This window comes from Musca domestica, unplaced genomic scaffold, assembly GCF_030504385.1.
Source record: "Musca domestica strain aabys unplaced genomic scaffold, Musca_domestica.polishedcontigs.V.1.1 39, whole genome shotgun sequence".
Classification (NCBI taxonomy): Eukaryota; Metazoa; Arthropoda; class Insecta; order Diptera; family Muscidae; genus Musca; species Musca domestica.
The window spans coordinates 2,008,488-2,027,224 of record NW_026712326.1 but is presented as its reverse complement, the minus strand read 5'-3'; the positions used below and the strand labels follow the sequence as shown (position 1 = coordinate 2,027,224).

At 31.2% G+C, this 18,737-nt stretch overlaps 1 protein-coding gene across 3 annotated transcripts in view; it reads left to right on the top strand.

Moving 5' to 3' along the window:
• LOC101893967 (maternal protein pumilio) overlaps nucleotides 1-18,737 on the top strand; it is a 331,172-nt gene that overhangs the window by 2,958 nt on the left and 309,477 nt on the right. The window lies entirely within an intron of this gene.

Sequence of the window (18,737 nt, the reverse complement as noted above, 5' to 3'; positions counted from 1 at the left end):
ACTTTTCACAAAAAATGCGGTATTAAGGGCGATTTTGACTTCGAAAATAAACATTCGAAAATAATACCCTTTGTTAATTGTCAAGGCTATATAAATTTCCTACAAAAGTTTGTCCTAAGATCCAATTTTTTTTGTAGTTTTGATGTACAAAGCGAATAATTTTAAATCCAGGGAGGCTATTGGCCAGTGAAATTATTACAATAATTTACAGCAGATTCGGAGAAAGTGCCAAATTTTGACAAAAATATCTTTTTTTTCTAACCCAAAACTGATGATATTTTTTCTATGGTAGATATTAGGAATACAAATTTCTTTTGTTCAGAGACTGACAATGAAATTCGATTTAGAATATTTCTTTCATTGACAATTTTCCCCGAAAATGAAGTACTAAAAGAGATTTTGACTTCGAAAGGAAACATTCGAAAATAATACCCTTTGTAAACGGTCAATTTTATATAAATACCCTACAAAAGTTTGTCCCAAGAACCAAAACTTTTTTGTGGTTTTGATCAACAAACCGAGTTCTTTTAAATCCACATGGATCTCTCCATAACCCAGGGATGCTATTGGCCATTGAAATTATTACCAAATGTACAGCAGATTCGGAGAAAGTGCCAAAATTTGTCAAAAATAAAATATCTTTTTTTCTAATCCAAAATTGATGATATTTTTTTGTGGTAGATATTAGGAATACAAATTTCTTTTGTTCAGAGACTGACAATGAAATTTGATCTAAAATATTTCTTCCATTGACACTTCTCCCCAAAAATTAAGTACTAAAAGAGATTTTGACTTCGAAAAGAAACATTCGAAAATAATACCCTTTTTGAATGGTCAAGGCTATATAAATGTCCTACAAAAGTTTGTCCTAAGATCCAATTTTTTTTTGTGGTTTTTATCTACAGAGCGAATAATTTTAATTCCAGGGAGGCTGTTGACAGTGAAGTTATTACAAAAAATTGCAGGAAATTCGAAAAAAAGTGCCAAAATTTGTCAAAAATAAAATATCTTTTTTTCGAACCCAAAATTGATGATATTTTTTCTGTGGTAGATATTAGGAATACAAATTTCTTTTGTTCAGAGACTCACAATGAAATTTGATCTAGAATATTTCTTTCATTGACATTTTTGCCCAAAAATGAAGTATTAAAACTTCGAATGGAAAAATACGGGAAAAATCCCTTTGTGAATGGTCAAAGCTTTATAAATGTCCTACAAAAGTTTGTTCTAAGAACAAAAACCTTTTTTGTGGTTCTGATCTACAGCTTACAGCTTCTACTTACTACTTACAGCTCCACTTGGATCTTTCCACAATCCAGGCAAATTGAAAAAAATGGGCAGTGAAATTATTACAAAAATTTACAGCAAATTCGGAAAAAGTGTCAAAATTGGTGGGAAATAGAAAAGATTTTTACATGGTAGATATTAGAAATACAAATTTCTTTTACTCAGGGATTCACAATGAAATTCGATGTAGAATATTTCTTCCATTAACATTTCCCTCCAAAAATGAAGTATTAAGGGAGATTTTTAATTCGAATGGAAACGTGTCAAATTAATAGTCAAAAATTTCCTTCGTATATGGCCAAGGCTATATAAATGCCCTACAAAAGTTTGCCCTAAGAACCCGTAAGTTTTTTTAGGGTTTGGATCTCCAAACCGATCCATTGGATCTTTCCACAACCCAGACTGGACAGTGAAATTATTACAAAAATTTGCAGAAAATTTGGAAAAAGTGTCAAAATTGCTTGAAAATAGAAGAGATTTTTATAAACCCAAAATTAATGATATTTTACTATGGAGCACATACAATGGAATTCGATCTAGAATATTTCTTCCATTGACACTTTCCCCAAAAAAATGGAGTTTAAATGGAGATATGGACTTTGATTTGAGACGAATTAAATTAATACCAAAAAAGCAAACACATAATTTTCACTTTTTATGCATAAATTTGGAATGCAATTTTCTTAAAAACCATTGAACCTAGATATATACGTTATTCTGAGACTTATAGTGAAATTTTGTGTAGAATATTTCTTTCCTTGATACTTTTTTCTAAAAAGGAATTTTATGCTACTTTCATGCAAAAATCCAAAAAAAAAAAGTCCGAGGAAAATCTCTTGAAAAATTTTCCGAATTTTTTTTTGCAACCTCCATATGTAGTTTATTCTGAAACTTCAAGTAGAATTTTTTGTCGAATATTTCTTCTTGCGCTTTCTTTTTTATTGGCAAAAATTAAAAAAAAAAATTAAAATATGAAATAAACATAGTCTATATAGCGCCAAAAAGTATGCTTGGTATTTGCAAAACTCCTAAATATAGGCTCTAAACATTAAAGTTTTCCTGAATCGTAGCCTATATTTAAGGCTACACCGTTCCTTGGTCACTTAAGAGTAAATTCTCAATCAATTGAGAAATTCTCACAAACATTTCTCTACGCCTAGAAGCATACTTTATATTGCGCCTAAATGTTGGCAAATTTGGTTCTCTAGAAATATTTTTTAATTCTAGCAATCTTGAACTCAGGTCATCTATATCTAGAACCCATCCCACATGTTTTCTCATTGAGTTATATAATTATAAAGAAAAAAAGTATAAATCCATGATTTGTTTTACAATTCCATTCAAATCAGTTGATTATGCGTATGCATCTCTCCTCCTTCAATTATTACAAAACAGGTCTCTTTGAATTTCTAAAAAGAATTCCATTTGAAAATTTTCTCTCGATCATCATTGTCACCAATCTCTTCTCTCCACTACATTGTAGGTTTTATTTTTTTCTTCTTATTTTTTTTTTCATACAATAAAAATATTTGAAATAATTTATTGGTCAATTAACCCCGAAGACATTCACTTGACTAGGAGGCAAACGGTTGGGTGTTGCTGAGCTCGGTGAGGATGATTTTTGATGTTCACTTGTTTAGTCACCTTTTCTAGTTTCGTACACATATGCTCGTAATAATTTTTAAATACATTTCGGAATGCAATAAATTAGGGGTCTTTCATGTTTAAGAGATCAAAATTTGTTTAAAAAATAAATAAATAAATAAAAATAAATAAAATAAATATGAAAATAAATAATAAAAATAAAAAATAATATTAAAAATAATAATAATAAATGAATATATAATAAAATAATAATAATAATAATAATAATAATAATAATAATAATAATAATAATAATAATAATAATAATAATAATAATAATAAATAATAATAATAATAAAAATAAAAATAATAATAAAAATAATAATAATAAAATAAAAAAAAAATAAATAAAAATAAAATAAATATAAAATAAATATAAAATAAATATAAAAATAAAATAAAATAAAAAGTAAATAAATAAATAAAAATAAAATAAAGAATAAAAATAAAAGAATGAAGAGCGTAGTGCAAATTAAATACATTTTGAAATAATAATTAAAGACCGTCTTTGTTTTTTCTTTAAAGAAAATTTATTTAAAATTTGTATATTCTTGAAACATATCCATAACTCTATATAGGCTGATTGCCAGGTTTTTAAACATCATAAAAAAATTGTAGGTCCTTATAAAAATATTAAAGGATGGCATTGAATTAATTGTGGTTTATTAGAAAACCTTTTGAAAGTATTCGAATTGGATTGTTATAATTTTTGGTACTTACAAAAAGTACTTTCCAAATCGGTTGGTCTTTGAAAATATTAAAACAAAATCTAAGTGGAAATTTGCAAAAAAGTGGAGAGTATTTAGTGTAGAATTGAACTTCTTAATTGGTTGTGCGGTGTCTGAAGAAAATCCAGAAAATATTTAAATATATTTTATTTAAATATATTTTGACTTGCATTAGGTTTCTTCAAACTGTTAACCCTTCATAGGAGAGGTTCCGAAGGAGTGGACCAATATTTACCATTTTGTATCTGACATAAGTTTGATTAACAAATTAATACGTATCAGATTTGGATTTTATATCGACTGCTTTCTTCACTTTAAATTAGATATTTCATAATGTTTCGAAAAGTTCGCGTTTTATGAGAGTTATAATTATTTAAAATTTTGACCCGTTGTGGCGGAGGTACCAGAAGGAGTAGTCCGATATTGGCCATCTTCACAACACATCTTGTGTTGATAGAAATATTGGGTTGTGCCGAGTTTGAAAGTAATCGGATGCTCGTTTCGCGTTTTATGTGCTTAATGGTTATTCCAAATTTTGACCCTTTCTGAGGGAGCTTCTAGAAGGAGTGGTCCGTGCAATACATTCTTGAAATATGTGAAATTTGAAGATAATCGGACTCTTAGTTAAAATTTTAAAGACGTTATAATTATTCAAAATTTTTGCCCTTTATGGGGGTAATAGGAGTGGTCCGATATCTATCATCTTCACACCAGACCTTGCTTAAGTAGAAGTATTGGGATGTACGAAATTTCAAAAAAAAAAAAAAAAAAAACTATTTCTCCTTTTGCATTTTACGAATCTATTAAAATGTTTGACCCTTGGTGAGGGAGGGACCAGAAAGAGGTGACCGATATAGTCCACCTTCACAGCAGACCTTGGGCTAATAAAAATATTGTGATGTGTGTAATTTGAAGACAATCGGTCTCGTACATCACATTTTATAAGAGTTACAATTGTTCAAAATATTGACCCTTTGTGGGGGAGGTACTTGATGCACTGGACGGATAATGTTCATTTTCGCACCTGACTTAGCACTGATGCAAATAGTAGGATTAGCAAAGTTGGATCAAAATCGGATTATCTTTTCTCTTTCCGTGCAGTAAAATTTATTTTTTTTTTGAAAATTTCGATCTTTTGTGGGGGAGGTACCGAAAGGAGTGTACCGATATTGCCCATCTCCGAACTTGAACTAAGTTTGTTAATATTACGATATACCAAGATATATCAAGAGTTATCGCCAGACAGACGGACGGACATCGCTAGATCGACTCCAAATATCCTGAAACGGATTTGGTTCAAAGAGACCTAGGGTCTTAACCCGTTATTTAATTGGTAGCTCTTCTTAAATTAATAATCTTAAAAATATTTAAAAATTTAAAAATTAAAATACTTAAAAATATTTAATCTTAAATATTTGTTACCAAAATCCTCCTTTCGCAGTTCTTTAAAAAATGTTCTAAAGTAAAGTTAAAATAAATGATTAAAAAAATTTAAAGAATCCACAGTTGGTAGCTCGTAATGTCCTTTAATAAATATTCAGAAAAAATCCACATCTGAAAGCTTAGATTTTCCTTTAAAAATTATCTGAGGTCTTGATTACAAATTATTTTTTTTTTTTAAATAAATCTACATTAGGTTTTCAAAAAATTATTTTTAAAAAGGTCTTATTTCACAGCTAAGTTCGAAAATATCCCGAAAAATTCACTTTTTGTATTATATGAAATAATACGAATAAAGATTATTTTGGGAATATTATTTTCAAAATACATGCCTTATGTTTTCTGTTTCATTTAATTGCAAATATTTTAAAAATATTAAAATATAAATAAAAACTAATTGAGGTGAAAACAATAAAATAAACATATCTAAAGTGTTGTTACGCTTCATTTAATTGGTTATTTTACGAAGCGCTATTTGGACGACACACCTACCCTCCACCCTCCCACCATCCCTGCATAATTAGAGTAAAAATTTAAATGTCAAAAAATAATGATAATGGAAAGGAAATAACAATTATTTGTTGCATTTGAATTTGGTTCGATCCACTTCAGACAACAGCAACAACAGTCAACCCCTTTTTGTTGATGAGAGGTAAGTACTTGACGCCCTCTACCTACCACCCGTCCAGCTCGAAACCACCCATGCAACCATACAACCCAAGTTGATGTTAAAATGTTTTGACAAGTATTTAACGCGTTCCTCCACACAGACACCAAAAACACCGGCAACAACAAGTGTTCATTTCATGATGTTGTTGTTGTTGCGATGATGTTTTTTTTTGTTGTGTTGTTTCAAAATACTTTACACGAGCATTTACTTCTCCTCGCCATGATGATGATGATGATGACGATGATTCCATTCATGAAACTTTTTCATTGGATCTTATTTTTTTTTCATTCCCGGCTCCGTTAAAGTGTTACACTACCTTGCCTCCAACGCTGTTGCGCTGCTCCTCCTCTGCCGCTGCTTTAGCATTTTCCCATCGACACGGCTTTTCAAAATGACGTATGAAGTGCATGACACTTGTTACGTGTGTTGTGCCCCCCCCTCTCATCGCCTCTCTCTCACTCTCTATGAAATTCTTACGCATGGTTGCACATCTAAATTACACGACACTGTCGATGGGTGAAGCCGGCGTTGTTAGCGTCAACGACGACGTTCTACCCCGTTTGGCTTAGTCCGTTGCCATCAACATCGTCATCATCATCATTGCAATTAGTAATGGGTTGATTATTTATATCATCATCATCGTCGTCTTCTCCATTCCAATCGTCATCATCATCATCTTTAGTGCCGCTTGGAATGTAAATATAACCAAAAATCCGCTTAAAAGTCTAAACATATATATACAATGTTTACAAAAGGAAAATATACTATTGGCAATTGGATGAGGGTTGTGGGGGATGGATGGGCGGGTTAATTTGGAGGCAGGTATGCCCTATTACACAAGGAGAACGTGAGACTTAGACAATCTTGGAATGGATAACTCATAGGTAGTTGACCTACAGAAGATGAAAATGAATTTCAATCATGTCTCTGAATGGCCTTCAACGGGGTTCTCCCTGAAAACCCATGATATGATAGCTCTGGTTGTCCTTCAAAAATAAATAGTCCTCGTATGAAGGATTCTTAAAGAACTTTTCCCCAATATCCTTTATAAATTTATTGGCTTAGCTATGGAAGTCGTTGAAAATAATTGTTTTTTGAAAAATTCGAAAATACCTTATGACAATTTTCTTTTAAAGTTCCGGATTTCAGCCCTGAATGCCCTAATTTTTTCGTTGAAACCTCAGAGCTCCAGAGCAAAAAATGTTAGGTCTGATGGTCTTTAAAAATGATCCTTATAAATACATTATTGCGGGCCTAAAGATCCTTGAAAATAATTTTCCTTAAATCTCAACTATCATGGTTCTGATAGTCCTGGAAATAAATTGTCTTAAAAAAATTATATAACTAAAACCACATTTTATTTTGAAAAAAAATCCAGAAAGTCCTTAAGACATTTTTTTTCTAAAGTTACCGATTTTAGTCCCAAATGCCCTAAAAATAATTTTCTTTTAAACGCCATAACCACAAGGCACAAGATTTTAAGTCTGATGGTCCTTAAAAAGTATTCCTTAAAAGTAAATTTTTATGGGTCCTGGAAATAAATTGTCTTAAAAAATTATATACCTAAAACCACATTTTTTGAAAAAAAAAAATCCAGAAAGTCCTTAAGACATTTTTCTTCTAAAGTTACCGATTTTAGTCCCAAATGCCCTAAAAATAATTTTCTTTAAAACGCCATAACCACAAGACACAAGATTTTAAGTCTGATGGTCCTTAAAAAATTATTCCTTAAAAGTACATTATTATGGGTCTACAGATCCTTGAAAATAAATTTCCTTAAAAATTCCCTATTATGGGTCTGACAGGCCTGAATATCAATTTCCTTAAACATGCATGAAATAATTTTTCTTCAAAATCCATGATTATGGTTCTGAAAATTCCTAGAATAATTTTTAAAGTGCGCAATACATAATCTCCGCAGATACCAAAATATTTTTCCTTCAATAATCCACAAAAAAAGTCCAAAAAAAGTATGAATTGCTTTCAAAATAAAACGATTATGGAGCTGATCATGCTTGAGATTAAGTTTCCCTGAAAATCCCCTATTATAGCCCTGAAAGTCCTTCACACAATTTTCCAAAATTTCCACGATAATAGGTCTGAAGGTCCTTAAAAATAATTTCCTATTAAAACGCAATTATAGGTCCAATATTATTTTAAGTCATTAATTTAAGCCCTTAAAATCCTTAAAACATTTTTCCACTTTTTTATGTCTGAAAACAATTAAATTTCCTTAAAAATCCAAGGTTATATGTCTAAAGGTGCTTAAAGCCAATTTACTTTAAAATCCGAAATTATAGGTACGATGATTTTCCTTAAAGATCCAATATTATGGGTCTAAATTTCATTTAAGCAAACTTCATTGAAAATCCAAGATTGTGGATTTGAAGGTCTTCGACAGACCTTTTTTCAAATCTTTGATTATAGACCTGAAGGTCCTCAAAAGAATTCTTCTTTAAGATTCACGACTGTGTTATCTAACAGTCCTTTAACGAATATTGCCAAAAATCCACGATAACCGAGCTGAATATTTTTAAAATTATTTTTCCAAAAACTCCACCATTACTCAATCTTGAGATCCTTGAGATCCTAAATTTCCTTCAAAATCCAAAATTTTGGGTCTAGAGGTCCATGAAACAAATGTCCTTTATAATCAACGATTAAAGCTCTAAAGGTAATTAAAATAATTCTTTCCTATAATCCACGATTGAAGCCACGAAGGTCCTTTAAAGAATTTTCCTTTAAAACCCGCGAATATAAATATTGAAGGTCCTTAAACAATTTGCCATTAAAAATCCACGATTATGGGTTTCAAGGCCTCCAATACAATTTTCCTTAAAACGGATACAACTGATTATCCTTAGAAATTAATGATTGTAGTTCTAAAGGTCCTTAAAATAATTTTCCTTAAAGATCCAATTTTCTAAATATGAAGTCCTTAACATAATTTGCCTTAAGATCCAAAAATTTCTTTACGAAGGACCCCAAAATATTGTTTAAAGCCGATAAATGCCCTGAAGGTCCTTAAAACAAATTTTCGTTGAAAACCCTTAAATATGGCTCCGAATGTCTTCAACAAAAGTTTGCTTAAAATCCATGATTATGAGTCTGAAGGTACTTCATAAAATGTCTTTAAAATCCAAGGTTATTGGTCTGAATTGTTTTTTTTTAGAATTTGGTTAAAATCCATTATCACCCACGACTAGAGATCAATAGGTCCTTAAAATGATTTTCTTTGAAAATACCAGATTAAAACCTTGCGGTCGTTAGACGAATTTTCCTTAACAATCGCTGATTAGCTCTAAAAAGAATTTAAAAAATGTTCTGTATGATTACTGGCCTAAGAGTCCTACAGACAATTTTTTTTTAAATATTCCTATGATTGAATGTCCTTTGAGCCATTTTCATTAAGAATCCATGAAGGTAGCTCTAAAAGTCCTTCGAAAATGTCTGCGATATCTTAGCCGTTAAAAATATGTTGAAAAATCAAGATCCTCGATGTGTAAAAAATCGAATTGGTTTAGAAAAAAAGATAATGACTCAGGTTGTTATTGATAAATAGTCTTCCAAAAACCACTATGGTCCTTGAAAAAAATCTTAAAAGACATATTCGTCAGATGATTCAAGAAAAGTATTCTTCTAAAAACTAAGATTTTATTCCGGAAATTCCAGAAATATTATTCCCGTAATCTACATTAGCTTCAGGCTCTTATAGGACCATTAGCTTCTGTCTCCGGTAATTTTTTATTTTCAGTCAAATTGCAAAGAACAAAAAAAAACACCCAGAAACCAATAAAACAAGACAAATTGCCACAGTTCATTAACTAAAGGAGAAGCAACAAACAAAAAACGAAACAGATTAATTTCCCTACAACAACAACAACAAAAAAGAGAATTCCTCATAAGAATTCATAATGTCAAAGTTAGCCTGTCAGATGGACTTCCAGCCAATAAGCCAGGCAACCAACCAAGCAACCCAGCAACCAGTCATAAGCTACGCCAAAGGTCAATAGCAGCATTTAACATCAAATAACAGCAAATCATCAATCACTTATTTTTTGTTGTTGGTTGGAGCGAAAACCAAGCGTGTGCGAAGAAATATATATATTCATATATTATTTATTTATGTTCGAATGTATGTTGTTATATGGCCAATTATCAACGACACCAGCCAGCGATAACAGCGAATGAGGCCTGGTGTCCAGCATTTTTCCACCATTTTTTTTTTTTTTGCCTTTCTTAAGTTTTATTTTTGATTTATTTGGTCTTGTTGCGGCTGCCAGCCATGTCGCCATAAAAATTGATAAGAAATATTGTGGGGAGACCACACACACAACAAGTGGGCCGGACAGACATGGCGATATTTTCAATTGTCCGGCAACGGACCATTTTATTTTTTTTTTAAACAGTTGGAGGAGGAGCCTAGTTCTTTTGCAATTACTGATAAGAAGAGTTCAGGAAGAGTGAATGAAATAGAATTTTCGGAGGTCTCGAAAGAATATTTAGAATTTTTAAAGAAAAGAGTTCAAAAAAAAGGATTTTTTAAAGAAATTTTGGAGATCCCAAAAACAAGGATTTTTAAAAGTTTTTTTGGGGTCATAATATCTGGATTTTTCATTTATTCATCCATTTATTAAAATTAATGGAAAAAGTGGATTGTTAAGGAATTTTTGGGGTCCCAAAAAGAGACCTTGCTACGTGGATTTTTTAAGAATTTTTGGAAGCACCTTACAACGTGGATTCTTTAAAGAATATTTGGAGACTTATAAACGAGGATTTTCTGAAGATTATTTGGAGATCCCAAAAACTAGAATTTTTTGAAGAATATTTGGTTGTGCCAAAACTAGGATTTTTAAAGAATTTTTGGAAGCAACCTAAAGGCTATAAAACGTGGATTTTTTTAAAGAATTTTTGGAGGCCTCACGACAAGAATTTTTGAAGCCTTTTTGGTGGCCTCACAACAAGGATTTTTTAAAGAATTTTTGGAGGTCCCAAAACGATGATTTTTAAAGAAGTTTTTGGAAGCAACCTAAGGACGTTAAAACGTGGTTTTTTTAAAGAATTTTTGAAACCAACCTAAAAGCCTTAAACCGGCTTCACAACAAGGATTTTTTAAAGATTTTTCGAAGCACCCTAAAGGCCTTATCACATGGATTTAAAAAAAAAACATAATTTTTTTGAGAATTTTTAGAGGCCTCACAACAAGAATTTTTGGTGGCCTCAAAACAAGGATTTTTTAAAGATTTTTTAGAGGCCTCCCAACAAAAAAATGTTGATGGTCTCCAAATGATTTTTTTAAAGAAGTTTTGGAGTCCGCATTTTTAAGCCGAGTCTCGAAAATTTAAGAATTTTGTGGAGGCGTCCGAAAGGCTTTAAAATGTCGATGTTCTATAGAATTTTTGTAGGTTTTAAAACATTGAGTTTTTAAGATTTTTTTTTAAGGTTTCAAAAGTGGATTTTTAAGAGAGCCTTAAAGCCTTTTGATTATGGCCCCTTTCATGTTTTACAAAATGGAACTATTAGGAGGAAAAATAATTAAAAATTAGTCTTAAGAAAATTGGAATTTAGTTTTTTTTAGTTATTGCACTTATGAAATTTTCTAGAAAAAATATTCAATTCACCTTTAATTTTATTTATTTTCAATTTTATTTATTTATTTTTTATTTTAAATACCCATTCCATCAAATTCATTTAACGTCATCGCCCTCATTGCTTTGCATTTTATTTGATGTTGTTGTTTTATTGTTATTATTTTCTGTTTTTGGTTTTTTCCTTATTTTGCAACCCGTCAAAAAAATAAGTGCAACGTTTGTTTCATCTGTTTGTCCGTCCGTCCGTCTGCCCATTTGTTTGTCTGCCTGTGTTAAGCGCATTGCACATTCATTCATTTGGAAAGATATGGAATAAATAACACAAAATGAAATTATTTTTGTTTTTAAGAACAATACAAAAAACGGAAAACTGTAGCTGCTGCTAGAGCTGTTGCATTTCGCGAATCAAAGACCCAGACGTCAGCGTACTGTTGGAAACAATTCTCGGATGCGGCTCAACGAACAGTGCAAAATAGCAATAATAACAATATCAGATATCAACAAATCATTTTCAATTTTCTGGTTTGTCTTGTTGGCTCTTTTTTTGGGGAAAAACTGTAAGAAAAAGCAGTGAGTTTTTGTTGCTGGGGTCATGGACGGGTTTTGAAATACCAATAAAAATTTAGAAATCCAAGGATCTAAACAAAAAACTCCTCAAGGCCCCTAAAAGTATGCATCAAAATTAGAAAGACTCTGTTATATTTTTAAAAGTTTTCTTTAAAAAAATCCAAAATCTCTGAAAGAGCACATTTGCTTAAAAAACTCACATACGGTGGCTCCATTTGAGCTTCAAAAAATAATCTCAAACCATTTACAATTTATAACCCAGTAAAGCCTCTAAAAAAATATTCCCGGCTCGACGTTTATAAACTCATTGAGTCTTTGAATGTAATTTTCATAAAAACTATTACACTTAGACATATGGTTTATTCTGAGATTTATAGTGAAATTTTGTGTGGAATATTTCTTCTTTTGACACTTTTTGCCTAAAACGAAATTTTATGATAATTCGAGGGGTCAACTCGTAAAAAGTCCAAGAAAAAATTGATAAAAAAAATAGGAAGTCATTTTTTATTCACAACATTTTTTATTCACAAAAATATATGATATTTTTCATGGTACGTATTAATTATAAAAATTTCTTTTGTTCAGAGACTCACAATGAAATTGGATCTAGAATAATTCTTACTTTGACACTTTCCCCAAAAAATTAAGTATAAAGGGAGATTTTGACTAGGATTGGATACGTGTTAAAATAACAGTACAAAAAGGCTAAGATATAATTTTCACTTTTAGTACATACATTTTGAATATAATTTTCATAAAAACTATTGCACCTAGATGTATGGTTTATACTGAGATTTATAATGAAATTTTGTGTAGAATATTTCTTCCTTTGACACTTTTTGCCTAATATGAAATTTTATGTTACTTTCTGGCGTATACTCGAAAAAAGTCCAAAGAAAATTGAGCAAAAAATTAGGAAGTCAGAAATAAACAATTTTTTTATTGACAAACATTGATGATAGTTTTTCATGGTAAATATTAATTATACAAATTTATTTTGTTCAGAGACTCTCAATGAAATTGGATCTGGAATAATTCTTACTTTGACATTTTCTTTAAAAAAATTAAGTATTGAGGGAGATTTTGACTCCAATTGGATACGTTGTAAATTAACAGTACAAAAATGCAAAGACATAATTTTCACTTTTAGTACATACATTTTGAATATAATTTTCATAAAAACTATTGCACCTAGATGTATGGTTTATTCTGAGATTTATAATGAAATTTTGTGTAGAATATTTCTTCCCTTGACACTTTTTGCCTAATATGAAATTTTATGTTACCTTCAGGCGCAAACTTGAAAAAAGTCCAATGAAAAATCGGTCTAAAAATGAAGAAATGTTTCGTTCTTTTTTTTTTTTTTTTTTTTTTTTTTTGTTTTTGGAAACATTGATGAGAATATTTTATTGATAGAATGAAATAGTGAATTCTTTTCTTTAATGACCTTTACAGAAAGTTGACGAAGAATATGTTTATCTTTAACTCCATTCTTATAAAATGATTTTTTATTGGAGACTTTTACACAAACCCACAAAAAGTATGGCTGTAAAAAAATTTGATGAAAAAAAATCAGAGAATATTTTTCGTTTTTTTAGGAACATTGATGGGAATATTTTTTTGACATTGGAAATAGGGATTTCTTTTCCTTGATGACCTGTAGTGAAATTCGATGAAAAATATTTTTGTCTTTGATGTCATCCTTCTAAAAGGATGATTTGTTGGAGAGTTTTGCATAAACTCAAAAAAGTATAAAAAACTAAAAAAAGGAATATTTTCGGTTTGTTTTTTGGGAACATTGATGCAAATATTGTTTTGGTATAGAATGGAAATAGAGATTTCTTTTCTTTGGTGACTTACGGTAAAATTTGATAAAAAATATTTTAGCCTTTGATATCATCCTTCTAAAATGATTCCTTATTGGAGACTTTGATCAAAAAAATTAAGAGAATTTTTTCGTTTTTTTTTTTTTTTTTTTTTTTTTGAAACATTGATGGTAATATACAGTGGAAATACCGATTTCTTTTCTTTGGCGACTTATAGTAAAATTTAATAGAGAATAATTCTGTCTTTGACGTCATCCTTCTAAAATGACGCCTTATTGGAGATTTTAGGTAAGATTTAGACTCAGTCGTCTTCCAGGACCCATAGTAAAATTTTGTGATAAATAATTTTGTGGGCTATTTTGACTTGCTAGGATCCCGTTTAGAGGGAGTTTTTAATCATATTTTAAAAAGAGGACCAAAAAGATAATTTTTTTGGCTCGCTTCAGTGTTAAGATTTTCGACCAAAGTGTGTTTTTATCTGCAATATTGCCAAAGACACTATATACCTAAAATTCACGGATTTCGAGAAATCTTTATCCGAAAATTTCCAAAAGTGTGGAAGAGGGGGTATCTTGCCCCTCTATTATGGTTACTTAGCGATGTAAACTTTGAAAACGCCCATACACGTGTCTTCGTTATTATTCCCTACAAAACAAGGTGATTAGGGTATTATGTCTTTGTGTATATGTTTGTAACAAGCAAGAGGAAACGAGATAGACCCATAGTTCCTTTTTATGATCTGCATAGAAACAAATTCTGAGTCGATTTATGCAAGTCCGTCCGTCTGTCCATGTATTTTTGTAAACAAAGTACAGGTCGCATTTATTGCCCGATCCAGATGAAATTTTGCACAAGTCTGTTATTTAAACCAAGGTCGAACTCTATTGAAATTGAAGATAATCAGTTAAAATTTAGATATAGTTCCCATATATATCTTCGTCCAACTTGCCTTTTATTGTGCACCAAACGTGTAATATTAGCTCAAATAGTGTGGAATTTTGCACATACTACCAAATTAAACCTAGAAACAAGTATGTCAAATTTGATCCAAATCTGCTCGGATATAGTTGTAGCTCCCATGTATATTGTTCAACCGATTTGCTACTTTTTGTCCCCCACAGCCGTAATATGCACTCTGTAACAACAATATTTTGGGAAATTTATCAAATACAGCTCAGAAACACCTTTGCCAAATTTTATCGGGATCGGTTTAGATTTGAATATAGCTCCCATATATAACTTCGTCTGATTTACCTTGGATTGTGCACCAAACGTCCAATTTTTTTTCCAAATTGGATGAAATTTGGCACTTACGACCGGATTGAGTCTAGAAGCTAGTATGCTAAATTTGGTTCAGATCGGTTCAGATATAGCTATAGCTCCCATATATACTGTTCATCCGATTTGTTATATTTGTTACCCACAGCCGTAATATGCACTCCGTAACAACGATATTCAGGGAAATATATCAAATACAGCTCAGAAATATCTTTGCTAAATTTTATCGAGATCGGTTCCGATTTGGATATAGCTCTCATATATATTTTTTCCGATTTCAAATTAATTGTGCACCAAATGGGCAATACAAGTCCGAATTTATAAGATACAAATGCTTCGGCATATTTAGTTCTTTGAACTTTAAATTATAACTATAATCATAGCTTGTATGATTGAATTCTCCCATAAAAACTTTTAATTGTTATGCGCAGCTCTACTAAATTATCAAAGTGGTGTAGGCTATCATAAAGTCGGCCCCGTCCGACTTTAAGACTTTCTTTACTGGTTTTAATTTTTATTTGTTGTCTACTAAATATGCAAGCGTTTGTAGGGTTTCGTAAAGTCGGCACCTCCCGATTTTTAGGTTTTCTTTACTGATTTGGCTCTAATTTCATTATCCGTATTTCATTTTCCGTATTTTTATTTTCTTTTTTAATTTAATTTTTTTGTTTCACAGTGTAATTTTTAAATCGTTCAATATTTTCTATTTACCATGTTAAATAAATTGTCTTCTATCGTTTTTTGCCCTCTGAGGGGCAAGTCATTACCTCTCAGAAATGCATTGCAATTACATTGATATTATGTCGCCTAAAAGTATGCCTCACACATTTACATGGCTAGCGCCATTAATCATATGCTTTTATTGAATATAGTTAACTTAACAGCTTGTTGGATAAAATTGATCCTAGATTTTTCTTTTTGGTTCATTTCAAGTCCCAAATTAAATAAAATCCTTTCCCTCCCTATTTTCTGAAATTTCTCTTTTATTATTTTCTAATAATTTGCCTCCTAACTTCCACCATTACGCCTTAAAGCTACATTGTAATCACTTTGTCTTACACCTTGTGTGTTTTTCAAATCTTTATGCAAATGAATTTCCATTCTGTTTTAAGAAGTTCAAACAAAAAAAACCTATTTCGTACAAGAAGAAGCATTTCCGTTCTTCAAAAAAAAAAAACAGAAAAAACGTGTGCGTGTTTGGCGGCCTCTTAGGTGTTGGTTCTGAAACCAAAAAAAGAAAAATTAACACTTACAAAATGCATGCTCACGTCGCAAAACAACAATTATGAGAATGGAGAGAAAAACATTACCCAGTGCACCTAGCACTTTAGACAAATTGGGTCAATTAAAAAATCATAAAAATAAAGTAGAAAAAGACGAGAAAGAAAATCAAAGACAAAGCTACATCAGCAGCAGTAGCAGCTCATTTTTGCATATTTCGAAAAACAAAAAAAAAGCGAAAAAGTTTGTGTCTGAAGTCGTCGAATGTGTTGGGTACCCAACATATACCCACACATATAGCAGACTTGCAGACAGACAAACAGCCAAACACATCAGACAGATGCATAGACTTATAACGGTGTAGCTACTCTACCTCTACCTGGCTGGCTGCAGCCGCTAAAAATGCAAACCATTATACACTTCACTTCATGCCTTTGCCTGCACCTCCCCTCCTCTCCAACCCTCCCTTTCTCCGCCGCCTTTGCTGCCTGGCACTTCATTCATTCACTTATTTAACACTTAAAGACTACTTTAAGTAGCAATTTGCTGATGCTGCCGCTAAATTCTGTTTTCCTCTGTCATGCTGCAGAGCTGAGTGGCACTACATTCATCAAAAGACCCCGGTGTACAAAGAAGACGAAGAAAAAAAATCACAAAAAACGACGTAGCAAAATAGTCGAAGAAAAGTTTTTCAATTAAACTTTATTTTTGTATAAGTTTCACTCAATGCATTCTTTTTCGTTGTTGTTGGCTGAGTTTTTTTTTTTGCGGAATTTATTGAACCAAACTGAGGTGAATACTATGGAGTTGTTGTAGTTATTTTCGTTTTTTGTTCTTTGTTTCCGGTTTCTTTGGTTTTTGTCTTCTTTTTTTTTTCTTTTGCCATAATTGTCAATTTGTCTAAATAAAACGTGTGTCGTATGACAATAGCAAGCGTTTTTTATGGAATTGTAACTCATAAAAGGTAAGGCAGCGAAAAAAGCAGCTGACTGGCAATCAAAATAGAGTTTATTGAATGAAGTTCAATTGAAAGAAAAAAAAGAAATATTTTTTTTTATTCGAATGTGAAAGTACTGTAAAATAAGCAATATCAAATATCAGTAATTGTGGTAAATTACTATAGAGAAAAAACTGAATAAAACAGAAACTTAAGCCACAACATATTTTTTTCAAAAAAAAAAAAATATATTAACAACTCTGAATACTTGGAGGTATGAGAGTCTCTGAAAAAACCTTCAATCAAAAATAAAAGTAAAAAAACACTTCAACTTTAAAAATCCTTTTAGGGCGAAATTTGTGCTTACCTGCACTAAGTCTTGGGCAGATAGCCTAAATTCATTTAGCTGCTACAAACATTGTGCAGGTAACATAAATTCAGTTAGATATACAGTTTTAGTGCTGTTATCCTCAATCTAAGCCGAGATATGGTTCAGGGAAAACAAATACCGAAATATGCAAAATTTTTGACCGTTTTGCGTAACTATTTCTTAGGGGCCATCACTCCGGAAGTAATCAATATATCTTTATGAAGTGAATTGTTTCTGATCGTAAGAGATCTAACCTTTATTCAAATATGTATTTTGTAGGTCTATCCAAAAAATTAGCGGAGATATGGGTCACCGAAAACTGATACCGAAAAGTAATAAATTTTCGACTTTTTTGCGTAATGTCTTCTAAGGGGCCATAACTCGGAAAGTAATCGGTACATCTTTATGAAATGAAATGATTTTGATCGCCAGAGGATTTATCTCAATTTAAATGTACATTTTATAGATCTGGACCGAATATTAGCTCAGATATGGTTCAGGGAAAACAAATACCGAAAAGTACTACATTTTTGGCTTTTTTGCGTAATGACTTCTAAAGGATCATAACTCGGGAAGTAATTGGTATGTCTTTAATAAATGAAATGATTTTGGTCGCCAGGGGACCTATCTCTATTTAGATGCACATTTTATAGATCTGGTCGAGATATTAGCTCAGATATGGTTCAGCGAAAACGATTACCGAATAGTACCAAATATTTGGCTGTTTTGCGTAATCATTTATTATGGGTCATAACTCGGAAAGTAATCGGTATATCTTTATGAAATGAAATGATTTTGGTCGCGGGAAGCCTAACCTTTGTTCATATGTATATTTAATAGATGTAGCCAAAAAACGATCGAAGATATGGCTCGATGAATAAAGTTACGGAAAAATGGCAAATTTTTAGCTTTTTAGCGTAATGGCTTCTAAAGGACCATAACTCGGGAAGTAATTGGTATGTCTTTAATAAATGAAATGATTTTGATCGCGGGAAGCCTAACCTTTATTCAAATGTATATTTAATAGATCTAGCCAAAATATGATCGAAGATATGGCTCGATGAATACAGTTACGGAAAAATGGCAAATTTTTGGGTTTTTTGCGTAATGACTTTTAAGGGGCAATAGCTCGGGAAGTTATCGGTATTTATTTATGATATGAAATGATTTTGATTGCC